At 44.1% G+C, this 24570-nt stretch overlaps 1 protein-coding gene across 1 annotated transcript in view; it reads right to left on the minus strand.

The window, feature by feature from the left end:
• The window catches only part of LOC115179199 (zinc finger protein 385B), a 150812-nt gene extending 137636 nt beyond the window's left edge, over positions 1 to 13176 (minus strand). The window contains exon 1 of the mRNA XM_029740577.1: positions 13022 to 13176. The gene's annotated coding sequence lies outside the window, so the exon portion shown is untranslated. The remainder of the gene's footprint in view (positions 1 to 13021) is intronic.
• Between the last annotated feature and the right edge of the window lie 11394 nt (positions 13177 to 24570).

Here is a 24570-nt window from a genome sequence, read left to right on the forward strand (position 1 = left end):
TAATTCTACATTTGGGGTTCACTTATATTGGGAGTAGTGCCTTTCCTCAGCCACAGTGTGTTATATGTGCAAAAGTACTATCTCACAACATGCCAATTTGAAAAATAAGCCACAGAAGCTTTTTGAGCGAGAATTAAGACGATTTTCGAGTAGCAAGACATGTATAAAAGCAACAGATACCATTAATAAGAAGGGGCTAGAAGCGTCTGATATGGTGAGCTCCCGAGTGGCTAGGACAGGCAAGACCCATACTATTGCTTTGTGTCACTGCGACCTTACTATCTGCCCTGTGAGTTCCCCCAATTGTTTGTTAACGTTGTGTACATTCAACCGAAAGCTAATATAACAAAGGCATCAGAGATTATTTATAATCTGTCACAAAAACTGGAATCCATCTCCCCGACGCACCCAAATTTATTTTAGGGGATTTTAACAACTGTACCTTGCAAAGTCCTGCGCACATACCACCAGTATGTGAAATGTCACACTAAGAAAAATAGGCCTCTTGATTTGTGCTATGGGACAATACCAAATGCGTTCTCTGCCACCACCCGACCTCCCCTGGGGACATCAGACCACAATGTGGTCTACCTCAGGCCAACCTACTGTCGGCTCCTGGAGAGGGAGAAACCCACAGTTAAAACTGTCCAGATCTGGAATGACAACAGTATCACTTGTCTCCAGGGGTGTTTTGACTGTACTATGTGGGAGGTACAGTGGGGCAAAAAAGTATTTAGTCAGCCACCAATTGTGCAAGTTCTCCCACTTAAAAAGATGAGAGAGGCCTGTAATTTTCATCATAGGTACACTTCAACTATGACAGACAAAATGAGAAAAAAAATCCAGAAAATCACATTGTAGGATTTTTTATGAATTTATTTGCAAATTATGGTGGAAAATAAGTATTTGGTCAATAACAAAAGTTTCTCAATACTTTGTTATATACCCTTTGTTGGCAATGACACAGGTCAAACGTTTTCTGTAAGTCTTCACAGGGTTTTCACACACTGTTGCTGGTATTTTGGCCCATTCCTCCATGCAGATCTCCTCTAGAGCAGTGATGTTTTGGGGCTGTCGCTGGGCAACACGGACTTTCAACTCCCTCCAAAGATTTTCTATGGGGTTGAGATCTGGAGACTGGCTTTGCCACTCCAGGACCTTGAAATGCTTCTTACGAAGCCACTCCTTCGTTGCCCGGGCGGTGTGTTTGGGATCATTGTCATGCTGAAAGACCCAGCCACGTTTCATCTTCAATGCCCTTGCTGATGGAAGGAGGTTTTCACTCAAAATCTCACGATACATGGCCCCATTCATTCTTTCCTTTACACGGATCAGTCGTCCTGGTCCCTTTGCAGAAAAACAGCCACAAAGCATGATGTTTCCACCCCTTTGCTTCACAGTAGGTATGGTGTTCTTTGGATGCAACTCAGCATTCTTTGTCCTCCAAACACGACAAGTTGAGTTTTTACCAAAAAGTTATATTTTGGTTTCATCTGACCATATGACATTCTCCCAATCCTCTTCTGGATCATCCAAATGCTCTCTAGCAAACTTCAGACGGGCCTGGACATGTACTGGCTTAAGCAGGGGGACACGTCTGGCACTGCAGGATTTGAGTCCCTGGCGGCGTAGTGTGTTACTGATGGTAGGCTTTGTTACTTTGGTCCCAGCTCTCTGCAGGTCATTCACTAGGTCCCCCCGTGTGGTTCTGGGATTTTTGCGCACCGTTCTTGTGATCATTTTGACCCCACCGGGTGAGATCTTGCGTGGAGCCCCAGATCGAGGGAGATTATCAGTGGTCTTGTATGTCTTCCATCTTCTAAGAATTGCTCCCACAGTTGATTTCTTCAAACCAAGCTGCTTACCTATTGCAGATTCAGTCTTCCCAGCCTGGTGCAGGTCTACAATTTTGTTTCTGGTGTCCTTTGACAGCTCTTTGGTCTTGGCCATAGTGGAGTTTGGAGTGTGACTGTTTGAGGTTGTGGGCAGGTGCCATTAATACAGGTAACGAGTGGAGGACAAAGGAGCCTCTTAAATAAGAAGTTACAGGTCTGTGAGAGCCAGAAATCTTGCTTGTTTGTAGGTGACCAAATACTTATTTTCCACCATAATTTGCAAATAAATTCATTAAAAATCCTACAATGTGATTTTCTGGATTTTTTTCTTCTCATTTTGTCTGTCATAGTTGACGTGTACCTATGATGAAAATTACAGGCCTCTCTCATCTTTTTAAGTGGGAGAACTTGCACAATTGGTGGCTGACTAAATACTTTTTTGCCCCACTGTATTTGAGGACAGCAGCTCTGATCTTGATGAACTCACAGATGTTATTTCAAACTATGTAAACTTCTGTGTTGAGTCAGTTGTGCCTACTAAAACCTGTAAAATCTTCCCTAACAATAAGCCTTGGGTATCAAAACATCTAAAATCACTACTTGATAGGAAGAAGGCAGTTTATGCTGAGGGTGATAGACAGGCTTTAAGAGATATACAACGTGAGATCAAAAGACAGATACTGGTGGACAAGGAGGTATAGAAGCAAAGGGTGGAGAGGACCCTCTCCTCAGGAAACGCAAGGGTGGCCTGGCAAGTGATTAAATCCATGGCTAGTGCCCCCCACATAGACAGGGGAAAAACCAGTGCTGACCTTGGGGGATATGAGGGCCAGAACATGGCTAATGAACTGAATGTTTTCTTCAAGATTTGAATCAGACAACTTTGTGTCAGAGGTAAAACAAATGGAAGCATCATTACAAATGTTTGAGAGTTGTTGTTAAACAGTCTGATGTTTTAAAGTTGTTCAGGGGATGTAACGCCCAGGCAAAATAAATGGACATGTGTTAAAGCACTTTGCTGAACAATTGGCTAGTGTTTTTACAGACATTTTCTAATCCTCACTCGACCAGCAACACGTGCCAGTATTGTGGAAAAACTCAATTATACCAATTCCTAAAGCATCTAATCCCTCTGTGCTGAATGACTACTGCCCTGTCGGCTTGACATCCTTAGTAATGAAATGCCTTGAGAAATTGTGAAAAATCATATTCTCAGTGTCAACCAGAAGCTTCTCGACCCATTTCAGTTTGCCTATCAGCCTAGCAGAGGAGTTGATGATGCCATTCTTACCCTCCTTAACATGGTCTATAGACATCTAGAGGGTGCCAAATCCCATGTCAGGGTTCTGTTGACTTTTCTTCTGCCTTCAACACAAATCCAGCCTTACATTCTGGCACAGAGACTCATTCGGGACTTCTCCTTAGATGGGGGGCTGGTTTTGTGGCTGTTGGACTTCCTGAGCCAACGCTCACAGCGAGTCAAAATAGGTCCCCACGTGTCAGATATACACAATACCAACACTGGCTCTCTTCAGGGATGTGTTTTGTCCCCACTCCTGTACATCTTGTACACTAATAGTTGTACTAGTTCCCATACTGACAGACTCCTCGTTAAGTTCACTGATGACACTGCCTTGATCAGCCTGTTGAATGATGACGAGGAACATCATGGCCCGGTCCTAGATGACTTTGTAGAGTGGTGTGAGGAATCACACTTGGTCCTCAATACCAACAAGACCAAAGAGATGTGCATAGACTTCACGAAGCGTACAACACCTACCTCTGCAACATGTCAGAGGTCAGAATATAGAAATTGTTGAGGAATACAAATATCTGGGTGTCCTTTTGGACAATAAGCTTCAGTGGAGTAAATGTACAGACCTGATCTACAAAAAGAGCCAACAGAGATTGTACTTTCTCAAAAAGCTGGGATCTTTTAATGTAGACTGTACTATACTGACTCTGTTTTACAAATCTTTTATTGAGAGTATTTTAACTTTTTGTATTGTTGGTTTGGAAATGCCACTGTCAGCCAGATAAAAATGTTGAGAAGGATTATTACCACAGCAAGCAAGGTACTTTGTGTCAAACAGTCAGGCCTGGATGAGATCTTTAAGGTCAGGGCCCTCCGTAAGGCTCACAAAATAATTTTAGACCCAAGCCACCCCCTGCACCTGGACTTTGAACTACTCTGGGCGCAGGTATAGGGCACCCCTCAGCAGGAAAAACAGAACTCGACAATCATTTGTGCCAGGTGTGATATCCCTCCTAAATAGCTCGGGCTAATGTTCCTATCGACTCCGTAAGGCCAGCTGGCTAGTCTTTTTTTTAATGTTTTAATTTATTATAATTATTTTATTGGGATGTAACTTATGAAAGTTGTATTGTATTTAATCGCCACTTTAAATGTGTACATGACACTGCAACAAAATGTCCCCATGGGGACAATAAAGTCAGTAAGTAAGTATTGTGGAGGACTTAATTCTTCCTACTGCCACAGATATGGCTGGGACAATGATGGGGGGAAAAGGCAAAAAAAACTATGCAGACAATGCCTTCATCAAACAACACTGTTTCACAACGCATCAGTGACATGGCAGGAGATGTTTTGAAACAATTACTGCTTCGGATACAAGCCAGTGAATTATATGCGTTACAGCTGGATGAGTCAACAGATGTGGCGGACTTAGCACAGCTCCTGGTATATGTCCGTTACATTTATGGCGGGTCAATTAAGGAAGACATCCTCTTCTGCAAACCACTAGAAACCAGGACAACGGGAGATGTTATTTTTTAAGTACTGGACAGCTTTGTGACATCAAATGAACTTTGGTGGTCAAGATGTGTTGGTGTCTGTACTGATGGCGCAAAAGCCATGACAGGGAGACATAGTGGAGTGGTAACGCACGTGCAAGCAGTTGCTCCCGATGCTACTTGGGTACACTGCAGCATCCACTGCAGTTCACTTACCGATATCTGAACAAGAGAGCCTCATCGAAATTGCAACAAGCGGTTCTGTGAAAATTGAATTTAAATCAGAAGCCACAGCCTGATTTTTGGATTGGGCTGCGCTCAGAGTATCCTGCCTTGGCAAATCGCGCTGTTAAGACACTGATGCTTTTTGCAACCACGTGCCTAAACTCAGCAAAAAAAAAAATTATAATAAAAATGTAAAAAAGTCCACTCAACTACATTTATTTTCAGCAAACCTAACATGTGTAAATATTTCTATGAACATAACAAGATTCAACAACTGAGACATAAACTGAACAAGTTCCACAGACATGTGACTAACAGAAATGGAATAATGTGTCCCTGAACAAAGGGGGTCTCAAATATCAAAAGTAACAGTTAGTATCTGGTGTGGCCACCAGCTGCATTAAGTACTGCAGTGCATCTCCTTCTCATGGACTGCACCAGATTTGCCAGTTCTTGCTGTGAGATGTAACCCCACTCTTCCACCAAGGCACCTGCAAGATCCCGGACATTTCTGGGGGCGAATGGCCCTCACCCTCCGATCCAACAGGTCCCAGATGTACTCAATGGGATTGAGATCTGGGCTCTTTGCTGGCTATGGCAGAACACTGACATTCCTGTATTGCAGGAAATCACACACAGAATGAGCAGTATGGCTGGTGGCATTGTCATGCTGGAGGGTCATGGTAGGATGAGCCTGCAGAAGGGTACCACATGAGGGAGGAGGATGTCTTCCCTGTAACGCACAGCGTTGAGATTGCCTGCAATAACAACAAGCTCAAGCCGATGATGCTGTGACACACCGCCTCAGACCATGACGGACCCTCCACATCGATCCCCCTCCAGAGTACAGGCCTCGGTGTAACGTTCATTCCTTCGACGATAAATACGAATCTGACCATCACCCCTAGTGAGACAAAACCGCAATTCGTCAGTTTAGAGCACTTTTTGCCAGTCCAGTCTGGCCCAGTGACGGTGGGTTTGTGCCCATAGGCATTGTTGTTGCTGGTGATGTCTGGTGAGGACCTGCCTTACAACAGGCCTACAAGCCCTCAGTCCAGCCTCTCTCAGCCTATTGAGGACAGTCTGAGCACTGATAGAGGGATTGTGCGTTCCTGGTGTAACTCGGGTAGTTGTTGTTGCCGCCATCCTGTACCTGTCCCGCAGGTGTGATGTTCGGCTGTACTGATCCTGTGCAGGTGTTGTTAAACGTGGTCTGCCACTGCGAGGACAATCAGCTGTCCGGCCTGTCTCCCTGTAGCGCTGTCTTAGGCATCTCACAGTACAGACATTGCAATTTATTGCCCTGGCCACATCTGCAGTCCTCATGCCTCCTTGCAGCATGCCTAAGGCATGTTCACGCAGATGAGCAGGGACCCTGGGCATCTTTCTTTTGGTGTTTTTCAGAGTCAGTAGAAAGGCCTCTTTAGTGTCCTAATTTTCATAACTGTGACCTTAATTGCCTGTTAGTGTCTTAATGACCGTTCCACAGGTGCATGCTCATTAATTGCTTATGGTTCATTGAACAAGCATGGGAAACAGTGTTGAAACCCTTTACAATGAGGATCTGTCAAGTTATTTGGATTTTTACTAATTATCTTTGAAAGACAGGGTCCTGAAAAAGGGACGTTTCTTTTTTTGCTGAGTTTATGTGAGAGTGGATTCTCGATCCACACTAGCATGAAAACTAAATACAGGCATAGACTGTGTGTGGGAAATGATTTAACTTCTTTGGGATAGGGGGCAGTATTTTCACGGCCGGATAAAAAACGTACCCGATTTAATCTGGTTACTACTCCTGCCCAGAAACTAAAATATGCATAGATTTGGATAGAAAACACCCTAAAGTTTCTAAAACTAGTTGAATGGTGTCTGTGAGTGTCACAGAACTCATATGGCAGGCCAAAACCTGAGAAGATTCCATACAGGAAGTGCCCTGTCTGACAATTTGTTGTCCTTCTGTTGCATCTCTATCAACATTACAGCATCTGTGCTGTAACGTGACACTTTTTAAGGCTTCCATTGGCACTCTAAAACCGGCAGCAAGTGGAATGGGGTGTCTGCTGTCTCTGGGCAAAGTACAGCAGCAGAGTTTGTAAGTTGTCAGCCTGGGGACAGTGAGACAGATGCGCGTTCACAAGACTTCTCCATTTTTTTTTCTTTCAGCCTTTGAATGAATACAACATTGCCCGATTGGAATATCGCTATTTTACGAGAAAAATAGCATAAAAATTGATTTTAAACAGCGTTTGACATGCTTCTAAGTACGGTAATGGAATATTTTGATTTTTTTGTCACGAAATGCGCTCGCGCGTTACCCTTCAGATAGTGACCTGAACGCACGAACAAAACGGCGCTATTTCAATATAACTGTGGATTATTTCGAACCAAAACAACATTTGTTGTTGAAGTAGAAGTCCTGGGAGTGCATTCTGACGAAGAACAGCAAAGGTAATCCAATTGTTCTAATAGTAATTCTGAGTTTAGGTGACCCCGAAGTTGGCGGATGTCAAAATAGCTAGCCGTGATGGCCGAGCTATGTACTCAGAATATTGCAAAATGTGCTTTTGCCGAAAAGCTATTTTAAAATCAGACATAGCGATTGCATAAAGGAGTTCTGTATCTATAATTCTTAAAATAATTGTTATCCATTTTGTCAACGTTTATCATGAGTAATTCAGTAAATTCACTGGAAGTTTTCGTTGGGTGTGCTAGTTCTGAACATCACATGCTAATGTAAAAAGCTGTTTTTTGATATAAATATGAACTTGATTGAACAAAACATGCATGCATTGTATAACATAATGTCCTAGGAGTGTCATCTGATGAAGATCAAAGATTAGTGCTACATTTAGCTGTGGTTTGGGTTTATGTGACATATATGCTTGCTTGGAAAATGGCTGTATGATTATTTGTGTCAATGTACTCTCCTAACATAATCTAATGTTTTGCTTTCGCTGTAAAGCCTTTTTGAAATCGGACAATGTGGTTAGATTAACGAGAGTCTTATCTTTAAAATGGTGTAAAATAGTTGATTGTTTGAGAAAATTGAATTGTGGTATTTTAGTTGGTTTTGTATTTCGTGCCGTGCGATGCCATTGGCTGTTGGCTAGGGGTTCCGCAGGCGGAACGGGGTTCCGCTAGTGGAACGTCTGTCCTCAACGGGTTAAGATAGATTGCAGAGTTATGTGCATTCTTTCAAGCACATCCTTCTCATTAACCTGTGGTGAGTTATTCACAATTTTTGATGAACAAGTAAGGTTTTATATGTAATATTGTTAAATAAAGAGCAAATTTATTGATAATATTTATATTATTATTTGTGCCCTGGTCCTATAAGAGCTCTTTGTAACAATCCGGGGTGTGGGAAATGACAACAACTCACTCATCCTTATGTTAAATAAATGTATCGTAAAGTGTGTTTGTGGCAGGCTTACAATGATGGCAAAAAAAATTATTTGAGAGTATGCTGATCCTGATGCTAGGGCGGTACACAGCTGGAGGTTGAATGTTTGAAGGGGTACGGGACTATAAAAAGTTTGGGAACCACTGATCTACAACATCCGAACCTATTGCATTTATGGATTGTGTGCCCACACAAACTGTCTTCACTTTTAGCTACAGTTGAAGTCGTAAGTTTACATACACTTAGGTTGAAGTCATAAAAACTTGTTTTTCAACCACTCAACAAATGTCTTGTTAACAAACTATAGTTTTGGCAAGTCGGTTAGGACATCTACTTTGTGCATGACACAAGCAATTTTCCAACAATTGTTTACAAACAGATTATTTCACTTATCTATTCACTGTATCACAATTCCAGTGGGTTAGAAGTTTACACAGTCTACTTAGTGTGTGTCTTTAAACAGCTTGGAAAATTCCAGAAAATTCTGTCATGGCTTTAGAAGCCTCTGATAGGCTAATTGACATCATTTGATTCAATTGGAGGTGTTCCTGTGGATGTATTTCAAGGCCTACCTTCAAACTCAGTGCCTCTTTGCTTGACATCATGGGAAAAATCAAAAGAAATCAGCCAAGACCTCAGAAAAAAAATTGTAGACCTCCACAAGTCTGGTTCATCCTTGGGAGCAATTTCCAAACCCCTGAAGGTACCACAATCATCTGTACAAACAATAGTACGCAAGTATAAACACCATGGGAACACACAGCCATCATACTGCTCAGCAAGGAGACACATTCTGTCTCCTAGAGATGAATGTGCTTTGGTGCAAAAAGTGCAAATCAAACCCAGAACAGCAGCAAAGGACCTTGTGAAGATGCTGGAGGAAACAGATACAAAAGTACCTATATCCACAGTAAAACGAGTGCTATATCGACATAACCTGAAAGGCATATCAGCAAAGAAGAAGCCAATGCTCAAAAACCAGCATAAAAAAAGCCAGACTACAGTTTGCAACTGCACATGGTTACAAAGATTGTACTTTTGGAGAAATGTCCTCTGGTCTGATGAAATAAAAATAGAACTGTTTGGCCATAATGACAATGGTTATCTTTGGTGGAAAAAGAGGGACGCTTGCAAGCAGAAGAACACCATCCCAACCGTGAAGCACGGGGGTGGCAGCATCATGTTGTGGGGGTGCTTTGATGCAGGAGGGACTGTTGTACTTCACAAAATAGATGGCATCATGAGGATGGAAAATTATGTGGATATATTGAAGAACCATCTCAAGACATCAGTCAGTAAGTTAAAGCTTAGTTGCAAATGGGTCTTCCAAATGGACAATGACCCCAAGCATATTTCCAAAGTTGTGGCAAAATGGCTTAAGGACAAAAAAGTCAAGGTATTGGAGTGGCCATCACAAAGCCCTGACCTCAATCCCATAGAAAATTTGTGGGCAGAACTGAAAAAGCGTGTACGAGCAAGGAGGCCTAAAAACCTGACTCAGTTACACCAGCTCTGTCAGGAGGAATGGGCCAAGATTCACCCAACTTATCGTGGGAAGCTTGTGGAAGGCTACCCAAAATGTTGGACCCAAGTTAAACAATTTAAAGGCAATGCTACCAAATACACTCAATTAGTATGTAAACTTCTGACCCAATGGGAATGTGATGAAAGAAATAAAAGCTGAAATAAATCATTTTATTCTATTATTATTCTGACATTTCACATTATTAAAATAAAGGGGTAATCCTAACTGACCTAAAACAGGACATTTTTACTAGGATTAAAATGTCAGGAATTGTGGAAACTGAGTTTAAATGTATTTGGCTAAGGTATATGTAAACTTCCGACTTCAACTGTAAATCCACTAGCGTTCTGTAATTACACTATTAGTTTGACTTCTTACATCTGCCAACAGCTAGATTGTATTCAGCAAGTTGGGCATCAATCTTGTTAGCTGCTAATAGTCCATACTAATCGCTAATGCTAATTGCTAGCTAGCTAATACTTGTACTGAGTCAGAGCGAACGCAATTAGCTATTCAGCCTGATAATACCAGTGATGGTGTAGACCTTGTGCAACAGTATCTTCTAAATCAAAGAGGAATATGCAAAGCAAGAATATGTCAGCTACATCTAGTAGCTAAGAGAAAACATTAAATGTATACAAAGATTATAGTCCACAAGTTAACACTTATCAACACTTTGGTTCCTACTCTGCATTTTCATTCGTTGTCATGTCAAACAACCCTGTATTGAAAGTGCCCACTATTATATTCTAACTATAGAATTATCATTCCTTTTCCGTTATTTCAACAGTTTACCCAAGTGTTTTGCTCTAAATCGCAATTAACAATTGCGACATTTGGTTAGAAATATGGCTTAGATTGTTTGGCCATATCGTGCAGCCTTACATGGCAGTGTGGAAACAGGGCCTGTATCTCAACCAATAGCAAATATAGGCAAAATATCCCAAGCAACATCCAGAGACTTTCATGCTCCTTGGGCTTTGAGGTGACCACTCCGGTGTGGGTGCCCTCAGCAGAATGTGGAAATAAAAGTATTATTTGAGTTTTTCGCCCCTGCCTACCAGAGTCCTCCTTGCTAGCTAGCCGGAGCGACACCAGTAGACAGTGTCCTTTGCTCCCACCTGCCCTCAGTCATTAACAGAACTGCAGAATTACAGTGCCCGATAGGTGGGGACGAAAGACACTCTCTACCGGTCCTCCCTGCCTCCCACTAGCACAGCAGACGAGAGGCTAGGGTGACACCGTATGCTAGTTTACTAGCTAGCTTGCTAGTTAGCGACACAGTGTGCTAGCTTTCTAGTTAGCTAGCTAGCACACTGTCGCCCCCGCCTCCCAGCTGCTGTGTACCAGAGTCCTCTTTAGGACTAGCTGGCTAAGCTAGCACACAATGTCCTGCGCTCCCACGCGCCGAACACCTGCCCTCGCTGTTGTTAACAGAACTGTGGGAAAACAGTGCCTGACAGGCGGGGGTGAAGAACACTGTCTACCAGTGTACAGCAAGCTAGCTACCGTAGTCGCCTCCGCCCCTTTTTCTGAGGGGTTTATCGGTGGCTGGCATACAACATTATTGTGCATTAACACTGCCTACTGTACTGGAACACCCTCTCCTCCCACCTGTCCTAAATAAAAAATTGACCAGTTGAAGTGTAAAGGAGGGGTTCCTGCAAATGCAGAAATGCCCACATGTCGGGAACGCCCCGAAAACAGCAGATTGTTTATCAACGTTCTGATTGTTCAAAGTGGTCAAGCTTGCGATGGGCCTCCGCAGCCTATAGTTCTTCATCATTCCCTCCACCGCCATACAGAAGACAAGGAAGAAACCACCTTGTAGCTAGGCCTACCTCTAGGCTGCTATACATATTTATTTAGTTTGTCATTCTATCATTTTTAATGAAATAGTTTTACCAGCTTAATGTATTCTCAAATTGAAAAAAGTAAGGGTGCGCCGCTCCCCTGTGCTCTGGCAGCATTACAACCCTACTAATGATCTACATAACAGCTATACAAAACAAATCCTTACCTGGTAATACAAATATGAATCTTGCTCCATATTCCCACATTTGCAAACACCTCTTGGGAGGTCATAAAGTGCCATCTATGCAAAAGAGCATGAGCTGCATTGCATTAATATTCTTCAATGATATGAATGCTTCTGACACAGTGCGTGAGATATGTTAAATGAATCACTTTTCCATGTGTGACTTGTTTGAAACCCAGAAACAGCAACACATAACCAACTAATGGTGAAATTATGTGAACTTGGCACCTTCACCAAAGTAGAATCTGTTCTTTCTTTCGTGAGTGTAACCGATGTGATTGGCTAGTTAGTTAGCGGTGGTGCGCGCTAATAGCGTTTCAATCAGTGACGTCACTCGCTCTGAGACTTGAAGTAGGGTTTCCCCTTCCGTTGCAAGGGCCGTGGCTTTTGTGGCGCGATGGGTAACAATGCTTCGTGGGGTGTCAGTTGTTGATGTGTGCAAGGGTCCCTGGTTCGAGCGAAGAGAGGGACGGAACCTACACTGTTACATGAGGACAACTAATCTGTTTGTAAAACGTAACACCTTTTTACGCTCGCTCGCTCTCAATGGACTGGTGAGTGCTACATTTGACACACTTGCCACACACCTGTTGTCAATTACAAAATACAAAGAACAGCACTCCTGATAATGTAGGTTGGTTCAAGTGTCCAAGCTCAGCAGGAAAGCTTTTAATGAAAGGTATTTATCTGGATACATATTTATACTATATAGATAGATCAGACTGATATCGGACCAGAGAGGATTAAAATCAAAACGTGGCTGAAATCTATAGTATGTGAATCCCCCCCATTGAGAGAAAAGTTTGAGTGTCACAAAACACCTTCATAATTGAGCTCTTACACAAAACAAACGGATAGCTTTTGGATTTTATGACGCCAAAAGTTCACAAAGCCAGAAATACCAGCACATATATAATCATGCTGGCAACTATAACCAAGATCCAAATTCTGGGGTGGAACAGAACGCACTACTGTAGACTGTCTTAATTTATTACCAGGTAGGATATGTCCTGAAAGAGACCGGATCAGTTTGAACAGTGTATCAGGTCAGGCACATTTTTGTGCACTGACAGATTGTTCGCCCGTGAACAAAACAGCCATAATATACATAAAACACGCTGCTTGACATTTCTCTTTGACATTAAAATTACTGTTTCCGATCAACAGCCAGGGTAGAAGTAAGAACAAAACTTACGCACTGCATTTGTCAAGCTATATAAATAAACGTTATATATCCTTACCTGTGGACAAGCGATAGGCAAATTTTCCAACAGATGCCAGTGGAATGCCGAGTCAACCTGATGATAACGTTGCGTCTTCGCGTTGTTCGCTCCAAATGTTGGACAGCGATGTGATTCATGTCGGGTTGTAATCTTTCTACGCATGCTCACCCCGCTGCATTCAAGAGGCTACTCTACTACCTTACCAGACGGTTGTCCTACTTTTTCTCCTTGACTGCGCGGTGCCCTTATGTGCGTTTTAATGACAAAATAAGCGATCTTGATGTGATAACGTGTTAGAGATTATGCATCTGATGGTCAGATAGTTGGGACGCTAACAAGCCCGCATATGAGATATAGCCTGTATGATAAGATATTAATTGATGTCTAAATGAAATAAATCAACAATAGGCTACAAACTGATACATGTGACATGTCCTTTGTCTAATTCAAAAATATTTTACACCATTCAAAATTATTGAATAGAAAATGTCGTGTGAAAGGCTAGGGTCTATTTTTCTCAATTTCTGCCTGACTGACGTGCTCAATGTAAACTGCCTGTTGCTCAGGCCCCGAAGCCAGGATATGCATATAATTGGTACCATTGGAAAGAAAACACTCTGAAGTTTGTAAATGTTAAAATAATGTAGGAGACTATAACACAATAGATATGGGAGGAGAAAGCCAACCGGAATTTCTTTTTTTTGAGAGCCCATGCTCTTCCTTTAGAACGTATAGGGAAAAATGTTTATCTAGCTCCCAGTATGCAATTCCTATGGCTTCCACTGGATATCAGTAGTCTTTGTTCAAGGTTTCAGGCTGGTTTCTTCCCAAAGAGGAAGAATTATGAGTTTTAGTACTGGGATACAGCTTTGGAAATCAGTCTATCCGCGCGACGAAGAGGACACGCACCTGCTAATATCATTTTCCTATTGAAAATACTTCTTTCCATATGAAATAGAATAGTTTAATTACATTTTAGGATACCTGAGGATTACATAGAAATGTATTTTGACTTGTTTTAACAAAGTTTAGCGATAGCTTTTTTGGATTCCTTTCTTTGCATGTTGAACAAGTGGATTACTCAAATCAATGGCGCCAACTAAACATACTTTTTGGGATATAAAGAAGGATTCTATCTAACAAAACGACACTACATGTTGTAGCTGGGACCCTTTGGATGACATCTCAGAGGAAGATTTTCAAAAAGTAAGTGAATATTTAACCGCTATTTGTGAATTTATGAAACCTGTGCTGGTGGAAAAATATTTTGATCTGGGGCGCCGTCCTGAAACAATCACAGGGCATTAAAATGCTTTACGTGCTTTCGCTGTAAAGCCTATTGTAAATTGGGCAGTGCAGTTAGATTAACAAGAATTTAAGCTTTTAACCGATATAAGACACTTGTATGTTCCTAAATGTTTAATATCCATAATATTTATGATTATTTATTAGAATTGCACGCCTGTCACAGGTGTCGTCAGGAATGGACCAAGGCGCAGTGGGTTGCGTGCTCAACATGATATTTATTAAATACGTGAACACGAAGAAAACAAGAAAATACAGAAACACGACAGGAACAGTTTTGCAGGCTAACAAAACGCAGCGCAAAAACAACTACCCACAAAACACAAAGACAAACACACCCTATTGTATAGGACTCCCAATCAAAGGCAACTCAACACACCTGCCATCAATTGGGAGTCCAACCCCAATTAACTATACATAGAAAAACAAACCTAACTAGACAAAAATGCAGCAATACAACCTAGAACATACAACCTAGAACATACATCCAAAACCCAGGAACACATAAATCAAACACCCCTCACAACACACACAAAAACCACCACCATACAAAACAAACATCCCTCTGTCACGTCCTAACCAAAATACTAAACCACTACTCCCTCTGCTGGTCAGGACGTGACAGTACCCCCCCCCTAAAGGTGCAGACCCCGGAATGCACCTTAAAAAAGAAAACTGGGAATGTGATGAAAGAAATAAAAGCTGAAATAAATAACTCTATCTACTATTATTCTGACATTTCACATTCCTAAAAAAGTGGTAATCCTAACTGACCTAAGACAGGCAATTTTTACTAGGATTAAATGTCAGGAATTGTGAGAAACTGAGTTTAAATGTATTTGGCTATGGTATTTGTAAACTTACGATTTCAACTGAATAGTCAAAAGTATGTGGACACCACTTACATTTACATTTAAGTCATTTAGCAGACGCTCTTATCCAGAGCGACTTACAAATCGGTGCATTCACCTTATGATATCCAGTGGAACAACCACTTTACAATAGTGCATCTAAATCTTTTGGGGGGGGGGGGGGTTAGAAGGATTACTTTATCCTATCCCAGGTATTCCTTAATAATATCCTGTTTAATCTAGGGGGCAGTATTGAGAATTTTGGAAAAAAATATGTGCCCATTTTTAACTGCCTCCTACACCAACTCAGAAGCTAGAATATGCATATTATTGTTCAGGTTTGGATAGAAAACACTCTGAATTTTCTAAAACAGTTTGAATGGTGTCTAAGTATAACAAAACTCATATTGCAGGCAAAAACCTGTGGAAAAATAGATTTAAAAAAAATTGAATTTTGTGACTGTACTATTTAGTGTCATTGTTTTATAGATACCATAGTGAGAAAGGATTCAGTTCGCAACTCCTAAGGCTTCCACTAGATGTCAACGATCTTTATAAAGTTGTTTGACGCATCTGTGATTAATACAGACCGAATTAGAATGCTTACAAGTTGACACGTCATCACTTCATTTTTTGCGCCTGCGCATAAATCTGAGAAGTGTCTTTGTCATAATCGTTTATTCTAGACACTTGATAGGTTGTGTGAAAATATTACTGATGTTTACTGATGTTTCATGTTAAAAATGGACCAAAAGATTAATGCTAAACAACGTTTGACATGTTTGAACAAACGTAAATAGATTATTTACTAGGTTTTCTTTAGCTTTTCGGCGTGACTTTACACTGCCCACCTCATTTTGTGGGAGCCTACTGAACGCTAACTATTTGGACATAAATTATGAACTTTGTCAAAAGAAACCACATTTGTTCTGGACCTGGGATCGCTGGCAGCGCCTTCTGATGGAGATAATCAAAGGTAAGGGGATATTTAGAATGTTATTATCGATATTAGATGATGCTAATGCTAACTGTATAGCTTAGCTTATAGCTTAGCTTGCTGTTGTTAGCATAGTACCCAGTTTATTGCAAAATGTGATTTCCCAGTAAAGTTATTTTGAGATCTGGCCATTCGGTAGCAATTACGAGATGATAATATATTATTCTTTGAATGACAATATTATAATTTACCAATGTTTTCGAATAGTAATTCCGTGATTTGTAATGCTGGATTCACTGGGAGCATTCGAGCCGAAAAAAATTCTGAATTTCACCGCGACTGTAAATGCTGTTTGGATATAAATATGAACTTGATGGAACTAAAAATGCATGTATTGTATAACATAATGTCCTATGAGTGTCATCTGATGCAGATTGTCAAAGGTAAGTGCATAATTCTAGCTAGTTTTCTGTCTGTTGATGCCCTTCTTTGAAATGGCTAAACATTACACACAGCTATTGTCAATATACTCTCCTAACATAACCTAACTTTATGCATTCTCCGTAAAGCCTCTGAAAATCGGACAGCGTGGTTAGATTTAGGAGATATATCTTTCAAATGGAGGAAAATAGTTGATTATTTGATTATTTGAAATGATTACTCTTGCAGTTTTGAATTCCCCGCCATGGTCACATGACAATGAATCCCAATACCGGGATAAGATCGGGATAAGATCCTCAACAGGTTGAGGTGGGGTTTCAGGTGTCTCCGGAAGGTGGTGATTGACTCCGCTGTCGTGAGGGAGCTTGTTCCACCATTGGGGTGCCAGAGCAGCGAACAGTTTTGACTGGGCTGATTGGTGTATTCAGCTGCTTCAACACTTTGCAGTATTTTGTTTATTTTCTATGTTGTGTCTTACATTACTATCCCAGAATTTTTTTTTGTGTTATTGAATTCAGCCGAGAATAACTTTTGAATATCAGAGCGGCAGTAACTCACAAGCATTTCTAGCAATACGACCACGATTACGACTTTCCCGAATCGGATCCTTTGTTCGTACCCCCCAGAGAAATTGAACTGATTCCAGAGGCCGATCCAAAACAACACCGGCGGAGAGAAGGTATTCGGAGTGGACTTCTAGTCCGACTCAGGAGGCGCGCACACCAGCGATACTACCATACCCGCTTCCGAGTATATTACTTGCTAATGTTCAGTCTCTGGATAATAATGTTGACGAGCTCAGGGTGAGGATTTCCTTCCAGAGACACATCAGGGATTGTAATTTATTCTGTTTTTTTCGGAAACATGGCTCTCTCGGGATATACAGTACTGTCTGAGTCCATACAGCCAGTTTGCTTCTCAGTCCATCGCTTAGCCAGGAATTGTCATAATCTTCGTCGTCTGAAGAGGAGAAATAATCGGACCAATATGCAGCGGGTATATTGCTCATCTTCGATTTATTGAAGGTAACCACACATAAACATAATGACGATAACAGTCCAGTAAGGTGCACAGACTAAACCTGAAACAACCACCCACAAACACAAGTGAAAACAAACACACTTAAATATGGCCTCCAATCAGAGATAACAACAAACAGCTGCCTCTGATTGGAGGTCATTGACAAAACTAACATAGACATAGAAAAACTAGAAAACCACATTGAAATAGAAAACATTGAACATAAACCAAAAACCTCGAAACACACTAAACAAACACCCCCTGCCACGCCCTGACCAAACTACAATAACAAATAACCACTTTTACTGGTCAGGATGTGACAGTACCCCCCCCCCCCAAAGGTGCAGACCCCGAATGCACCTGAAACAAAAACTCACAAAACAATAACCCCAAACTAAAGGGAGGGGAGGGAGGGTGGCCACCGTCACCGACTGCTCCCGTGCTACACCCCCCCCTCCCCAATCTTCCAACTACGGAGGTGGCTCAGGCTCCGGCTTTAGTCCCCATTCTAACCTGCCCACCCCCCTTGAAGGCTCATGGCAGTAGACCACTGCTGAAGGCTCTGGGCTAAGGTGCGTCGCTGGAGACCTCGGGCTGAGGTGCGTCGCTGGAGACCTCGGGCTGAGGTGCGTCGCTGGAGACCTCGGGCTGAGGTGCGTCGCTGGAGACCTCGGGCTGAGGTGCGTCGCTGGAGACCTCGGGCTGAGGTGCGTCGCTGGAGACCTCGGGCTGAGGTGCGTCGCTGGAGACCTCGGGCTGAGGTGCGTCGCTGGAGACCTCGGGCTGAGGTGCGTCGCTGGAGACCTCGGGCTGAGGTGCGTCGCTGGAGACCTCGGGCTGAGGTGCGTCGCTGGAGACCTCGGGCTGAGGTGCGTCGCTGGAGACCTCGGGCTGAGGTGCGTCGCTGGAGACCTCGGGCTGAGGTGCGTCGCTGGAGACCTCGGGCTGAGGTGCGTCGCTGGAGACCTCGGGCTGAGGTGCGTCGCTGGAGACCTCGGGCTGAGGTGCGTCGCTGGAGACCTCGGGCTGAGGTGCGTCGCTGGAGACCTCGGGCTGAGGTGCGTCGCTGGAGACCTCGGGCTGAGGTGCGTCGCTGGAGACCTCGGGCTGAGGTGCGTCGCTGGAGACCTCGGGCTGAGGTGCGTCGCTGGAGACCTCGGGCTGAGGTGCGTCGCTGGAGACCTCGGGCTGAGGTGCGTCGCTGGAGACCTCGGGCTGTGGGCCGTCTCTGCAGGCTCCGGGCTGTGGGCCGTCTCTGCAGGCTCCGGACTGTGGGCCGTCTCTGCAGGCTCCGGACTGTGGGCCGTCTCTGCAGGCTCCGGACTGTGGGCCGTCTCTGCAGGCTCCGGACTGTGGGCCGTCTCTGCAGGCTCCGGACTGTGGGCCGTCTCTGTCGGTTCCGGACTGTAGGATGTCGCCGGAAGCACTGGACGGGGCACTGTCGCCGGCAGCTCTGGACGGGGCACTGTCGCCGGAAGCTCTGGACGGGGCACTGTCGCCGGCAGCTCTGGACGGGGCACTGTCGTGGGCCGTCTCTGTCGGTTCCGGACTGTAGGATGTCGCCGGCAGCTCTGGACGGGGCACTGTCGTCGGCAGCTCTGGACGGGGAACTGTCGTCGGAAGCTCTGGACGGGGAACTGTCGTCGGAAGCTCTGGACGGGGACTGTGCACTGAAGGCCTGATGCGTGGGGCTGGCTTTGGAGGCACCAGACTAGTGACACGCACCACAGGGCTAGTGCGAGGAGCAGGAACAGGACGTACTGGGCTGGGCAGGCGCACTGAAGGCAGGCGCACTGAAGGCAGGTGCACAGTTTAATAAATAAAATGTGGAACAATACACACGCTGCGCTTTGGTCCGCTCCTTCATCTTACGACAACCGTGACAGGCAGCTTCCGAGCATAACATATAAACTCAATCACCATGTCGGTGTATTTGTCTAACAGGAAGTGTATAGGAAATGTTGTACCAACTGTGACTATTAAAACCTACACTAACCAGAAACCATGAATAGATGGCAGCATTTGCGCAAAACTAAAAGTGCGAACCACTGCATTTAACCATGGCAAGGTGACTGGAAATATGGCCGAATACAAACAGTGCAGTTATTCCCTCCGTAAGACAATCAAACAGGGAAAACGTTAGTATAGAGACCAAGTGGCGTCACAATTCAATGGCTCAGACATGAGACCTATGTGGCAGGGTCTACAGACAATCAAGGACTACAAAGGGAAAACCAGCTACATCGGACACCGACGTCTTGCTTCCAGTTAGCTAAACACCTTCTTTGTCTACTTTGAAGATAACACAGTGCCCCCGACGTGGCCCGCTAACAAGGACTGTGACCTCTCCTTCTCTGTGGCCGACGTGAGTAAGACATTTAAGAGTGCTAACCCTAGCAAGGCTGCCGGCCCAGACGGCATCCCTAGCCTCATCCTCAGAGAATGCGTAGACCAGCTGGCTGGAGTGTTTACGGACATATTCAATCTCTCCCTATCCCAGTCTGCTTTCCCCACATGCTTCGATAAGGCCACCATTGCTCCTGTACCCAAGAAAGCAAAGATAACTGAACTAAATGACTATCACCTTGTACCACTCCCTTTGGTCATCATGAAGTGCTTTGAGAGGCTAGTCAAGGATCATATCACCTCTACCTTACCTGACACCATAGATTCACTTCAATTTGCTTACCACCCCAATAGATCGACAGACGATGCAATCGCGATTTCACTTTATGCTGCCCTATCCCATCTGGAAAAGAGGATTACCTATGTAAGAATGCTGTTCATTGACTGTAGCTCAGCATTCAACATCCTAGTACCCTAAAAGCTCATCATTATGCTCAAGGCCCTGGGTCTGAACCCCGCCCTGTGCAACTCGGTCCTGGACTTCCTGACGGGCCACTTCTAGGTGGTGAAGGTAGGAAAGAACACCTCCACTTCGCTGATCCTCAACACTGGGGCCTCACAAGGGTGCATACTCAAGCCCCCTCCTGTACTCCCTGTTCCCCCATGACTGTGTGGCCACGCACGCCTCCAACTCAATCATCAAGTTTGCAGACGACACAACAGTAGTAGGCCTGATTACCAACAATGACGAGACAGCCTACAGGGAGGAATTGAGGGCCTTGGGTGTGTGGTGCCAGGAAAATAACCTCTTACTCAACATCAACAAAACAAAGGAGCTGATCGTGGACTTCAGGAAACAGCAGAGGGAGCACCTCCCTGTCCACATCGACAGGACCGCAGCGGAGAAGGAGGAAAGTTTCAAGTCAATCAGTGTACACATCACTGACAAACTGAAATAGTCCACCCACACAGACAGCGTGCTGAAGAAGGCACAACACGCCTCTTCAACCTCAGGAGGCTGACGAAATTTGTCTTGGCACCTAAAACCCTCACAAACTTTTACAGATGCACACTCGAGAGCATCCTGTCGGGCTTTATCACCTGGTACGGCAACTGCACCGCACGCAACCTCAGGGCTTTCCAGAGGGTGGTGCCCAACGCATCGCCGGGGGCAAACTACCTGCCCTCCACGACATCTACAGCACCCGATGTCACAGGAAGGCCAAAAAGGTCATCAAGGACAACAACCACCTGAGCCACTGCTTGTTCACCCCGCTATCATCCAGAAGGTGAGGTCAGTACAGGTGCATCAAAATTGGGACCGAAAGACTGGAAAAACAGTTTCTATCTCAAGGCCATCAGACTGTTAAATTGCAATCACTAGCACATTGGAGGCTGCTGCCCTATATACATAGCCTTGAAATCACTGGCCACTCTAATAATGGAACACTAGTCACTTTAATAATGTTGAAATATTTTGCATTACCCATCTTATATGTATATACTGTATTCTATCTTAGTCTATGCCGTGCTGACATTGCTCGCCTAAATATTTATATATTCTTAATTCCATTCCTTTACTTAGATTTGTGTGTATTGACTGTTGTTGTGAAATTGTTAGATATTACTTGTTAGATATTACCGCACTGTTGGAGCTAGAAACACTAGCATTTTGCTTCACCCGCAATAACATCTGCTAAATACGTGTATGTGACCAATACAATTTGATATGATTTGATTTGGCTAGAGCTGCCCCGATCAAATGTAAGTGCTGTTATTGTGAAGTGGAAACGTCTAGGAGTAACAACAGCTCAACGTGAAGTGGTAGGCCACACAAGCTCACAGAATGGGACCGCCGTGTGCTTAAAGCGTGTTGCACGTAAAAATATTCTGTCCTCGGTTGCAACACTCAGCACAAGAACTGTTCATCAGGAGATTCATGAAATGGGTTTCCATGGCCGAGCAGCCGCACACAAGGCAAAGATTACTATGCGCAATGCCAAGCTTAGGCTGAAGTGGTGTAAAGCTCGTCGCCATTGGACTCTGGAGCAGTGGAAACGCGTTCTCTGGAGTGATGAATCACGCTTCATCATCTGGCAGTCCGACGGATGAATCTGGGTTTGGAGGATTCCAGGAGAACGCAACCTGCCCGAATACAAAGAGCCAACTGTAAAGTTTGCTGGAGGAGGAATAATGGTCTGGGGCTGTTTTTCATTGTTTTGTCTAGGCCCCTTAGTTCCAGTGTAGGGAAATCTTAAAGCTACAGCATATAATGACATTGTAGACAATTCTGTGCTTCCAACTTTGTGGCAACAGTTTGGGGAAGGCCCTTTCCTGTTTTAGCATGACAATGCCTCCGTGCACAAAGCGAGGTCCAAACGGATATGTCGAGATCGGTGTGGAAGAACTTAACTGAACTGCTCAGAGCCCTGATCTCAACCCCATTGAACACCTTTGGAATGAATTGGAACGCCGACTGCGAGCCAGGCCTAATCACCCAACATTAGTGACCAACCTCACTGTGGCTGAATGGAATTAAGTCCCCGCAGCAATGATCCAATATCTAGTGGAAAACACCAGAAGAGTGGAGGCTGTTATAGCAGCAAAGGTGAGTCCCAACCAGTGGCGGTTCTAGACCATTTCAACTGGGGGGGCCAAGCTGGGGCCAGTTGTACTGTTAGAGGGGCCGGTTCCATTAGACGTTATTGTTGTCATATCGTTTTCTTCACTGCATTGCAGGCATTAGCAGGAAAAAGACCATGTTCATAATCATTAGTGTTCCACGTTGCCACTGTCTAATAACGGATGTAAAAAAAAGAATGATAGCAAAAATGTGTTATGTAAAAATTATTTCATACTCCACATTTAGGGGGGCCACAAGGGGGTCCAAAATTGTTGTCACAGGGGCACTGTCCCCCCACCCCCAAAACCGCCCCTGGTACCAACTCCATATTATTGCCCATGGTTTTGGAATGAGATATTCGACGAGCAGGTTTTCACATACTTTTGGTTATGTAGTGTACAGTAGTTATTTTGAACATGATGGCTAGTTATCTTGAAGGCCATGAAGAAAAGGCTGCTAAGCACAGAGGTTATTAGGAGTCTTCCTGGTGGTGCCTTTAGACACAGTACAAGGTGTTTTGTGTATTCCAAAATTCTTTTGGAATTCCAATTTGAGCAGCAGCAGCTGAAAAATGAGCTCCTACAAATATTGAAATTTACATGGTTTTTAGAGTGAAGTACATCGGAAAAAATCCAAAGAAAACTGCAAGACTGAATAGGAGAAAAAAACAAGCAACAAACAAAGAAGATAACTACATTTTTATGAAAAATAGTATCTTAGCTAGCTGAATTGTTTACCAGTTGCTAAGCAGTTGCTAGGGACTCTTTTGGAAGAAGCTAGCTAGCTAACGAAGAATAACAAAGAATATCTAGTTAACAGAAGAAAAGAGAAAATCAGGACAGAAGAAAAAGGATATCAAAGTGAAACAGTTCTCTAAAGACACGAGACAATAATACAAGAAACAACACTTCTGTAGCTTGTCAACTATGTGTCTGTCTATCCCTGTTCTCTCCCTTCTGCACAGGCCATACAAACGCTTCACACCGCGTGGCCGCTGCCACTCTAACCTGGTGATCCCAGCGCGCACGACCCACGTGGAGTTCCAGGTCTCCGGCAGCCTCTGGAACTGCCGGTCTGCGGCCAACAAGGCTGAGTTCATCTCAGCCTATGCTACCCTCCAGTCCCTAGACTTCCTGGCGCTGACGGAGACATGGATTACCACAGATAACACTGCTACTCCTACTGCTCTCTCCTCGTCTGCCCACGTATTCTCACATACCCCTAGAGCATCAAGCCAGCACTGGAATCCACATCTCTCCCAAGTGGACATTCTCTCTTTCTCCCCTGACCCATCTGTCTATCTCCTCATTTGAATTCCATGCTGTCACAGTTACCAGCCCTTTCAAGCTTAACATCCTTATCATTTATCGCCCTCCAGGTTCCCTTGGAGAGTTCATCAATGAGCTTGACGCCTTGATAAGTTCCTTTCCTGAGGATGGCTCACCTCTCACAGTTCTGGGTGACTTTAACCTCCCCACGTCTACCTTTGACTCATTCCTCTCTGCCTCCTTTCCACTCCTCTCCTCTTTTGACCTCACCCTCTCACCTTCCCCCCCTACTCACAAGGCAGGCAATACGCTTGACCTCATCTTTACTAGATGCTGTTCTTCCACTAATCTCATTGCAACTCCCCTCCAAGTCTCCGACCACTACCTTGTATCCTTTTCCCTCTCGCTCTCATCCAACACTTCTCACTCTGCCCCTACTCGGATGGTATTGCGCCGTCCCAACCTTCGCTCTCTCTCTCCCGCTACTCTCTCCTCTTCCATCCTATCATCTCTTCCCTCTGCTCAAACCTTCTCCAACCTATCTCCTGATTCCTCAACCCTCCTCTTCTCCCTTTCTGCATCCTTTGATTTTCTCTGTCCCCTATCCTCCAGGCCGGCTCGGTCCTCCCCTCCTGCTCCGTGGCTTGACGACTCACTGCGAGCTCACAGAACAGGGCTCCGGGCAGCCGAGCGGAAATGGAGGAAAACTCGCCTCCCTGCGGACCTGGCATCCTTTCACTCCCTCCTCTCTACATTCTCCTCTTCTGTCTCTGCTG

This window comes from Salmo trutta, chromosome 39 (assembly GCF_901001165.1).
Source record: "Salmo trutta chromosome 39, fSalTru1.1, whole genome shotgun sequence".
Taxonomy (NCBI): Eukaryota; Metazoa; Chordata; class Actinopteri; order Salmoniformes; family Salmonidae; genus Salmo; species Salmo trutta.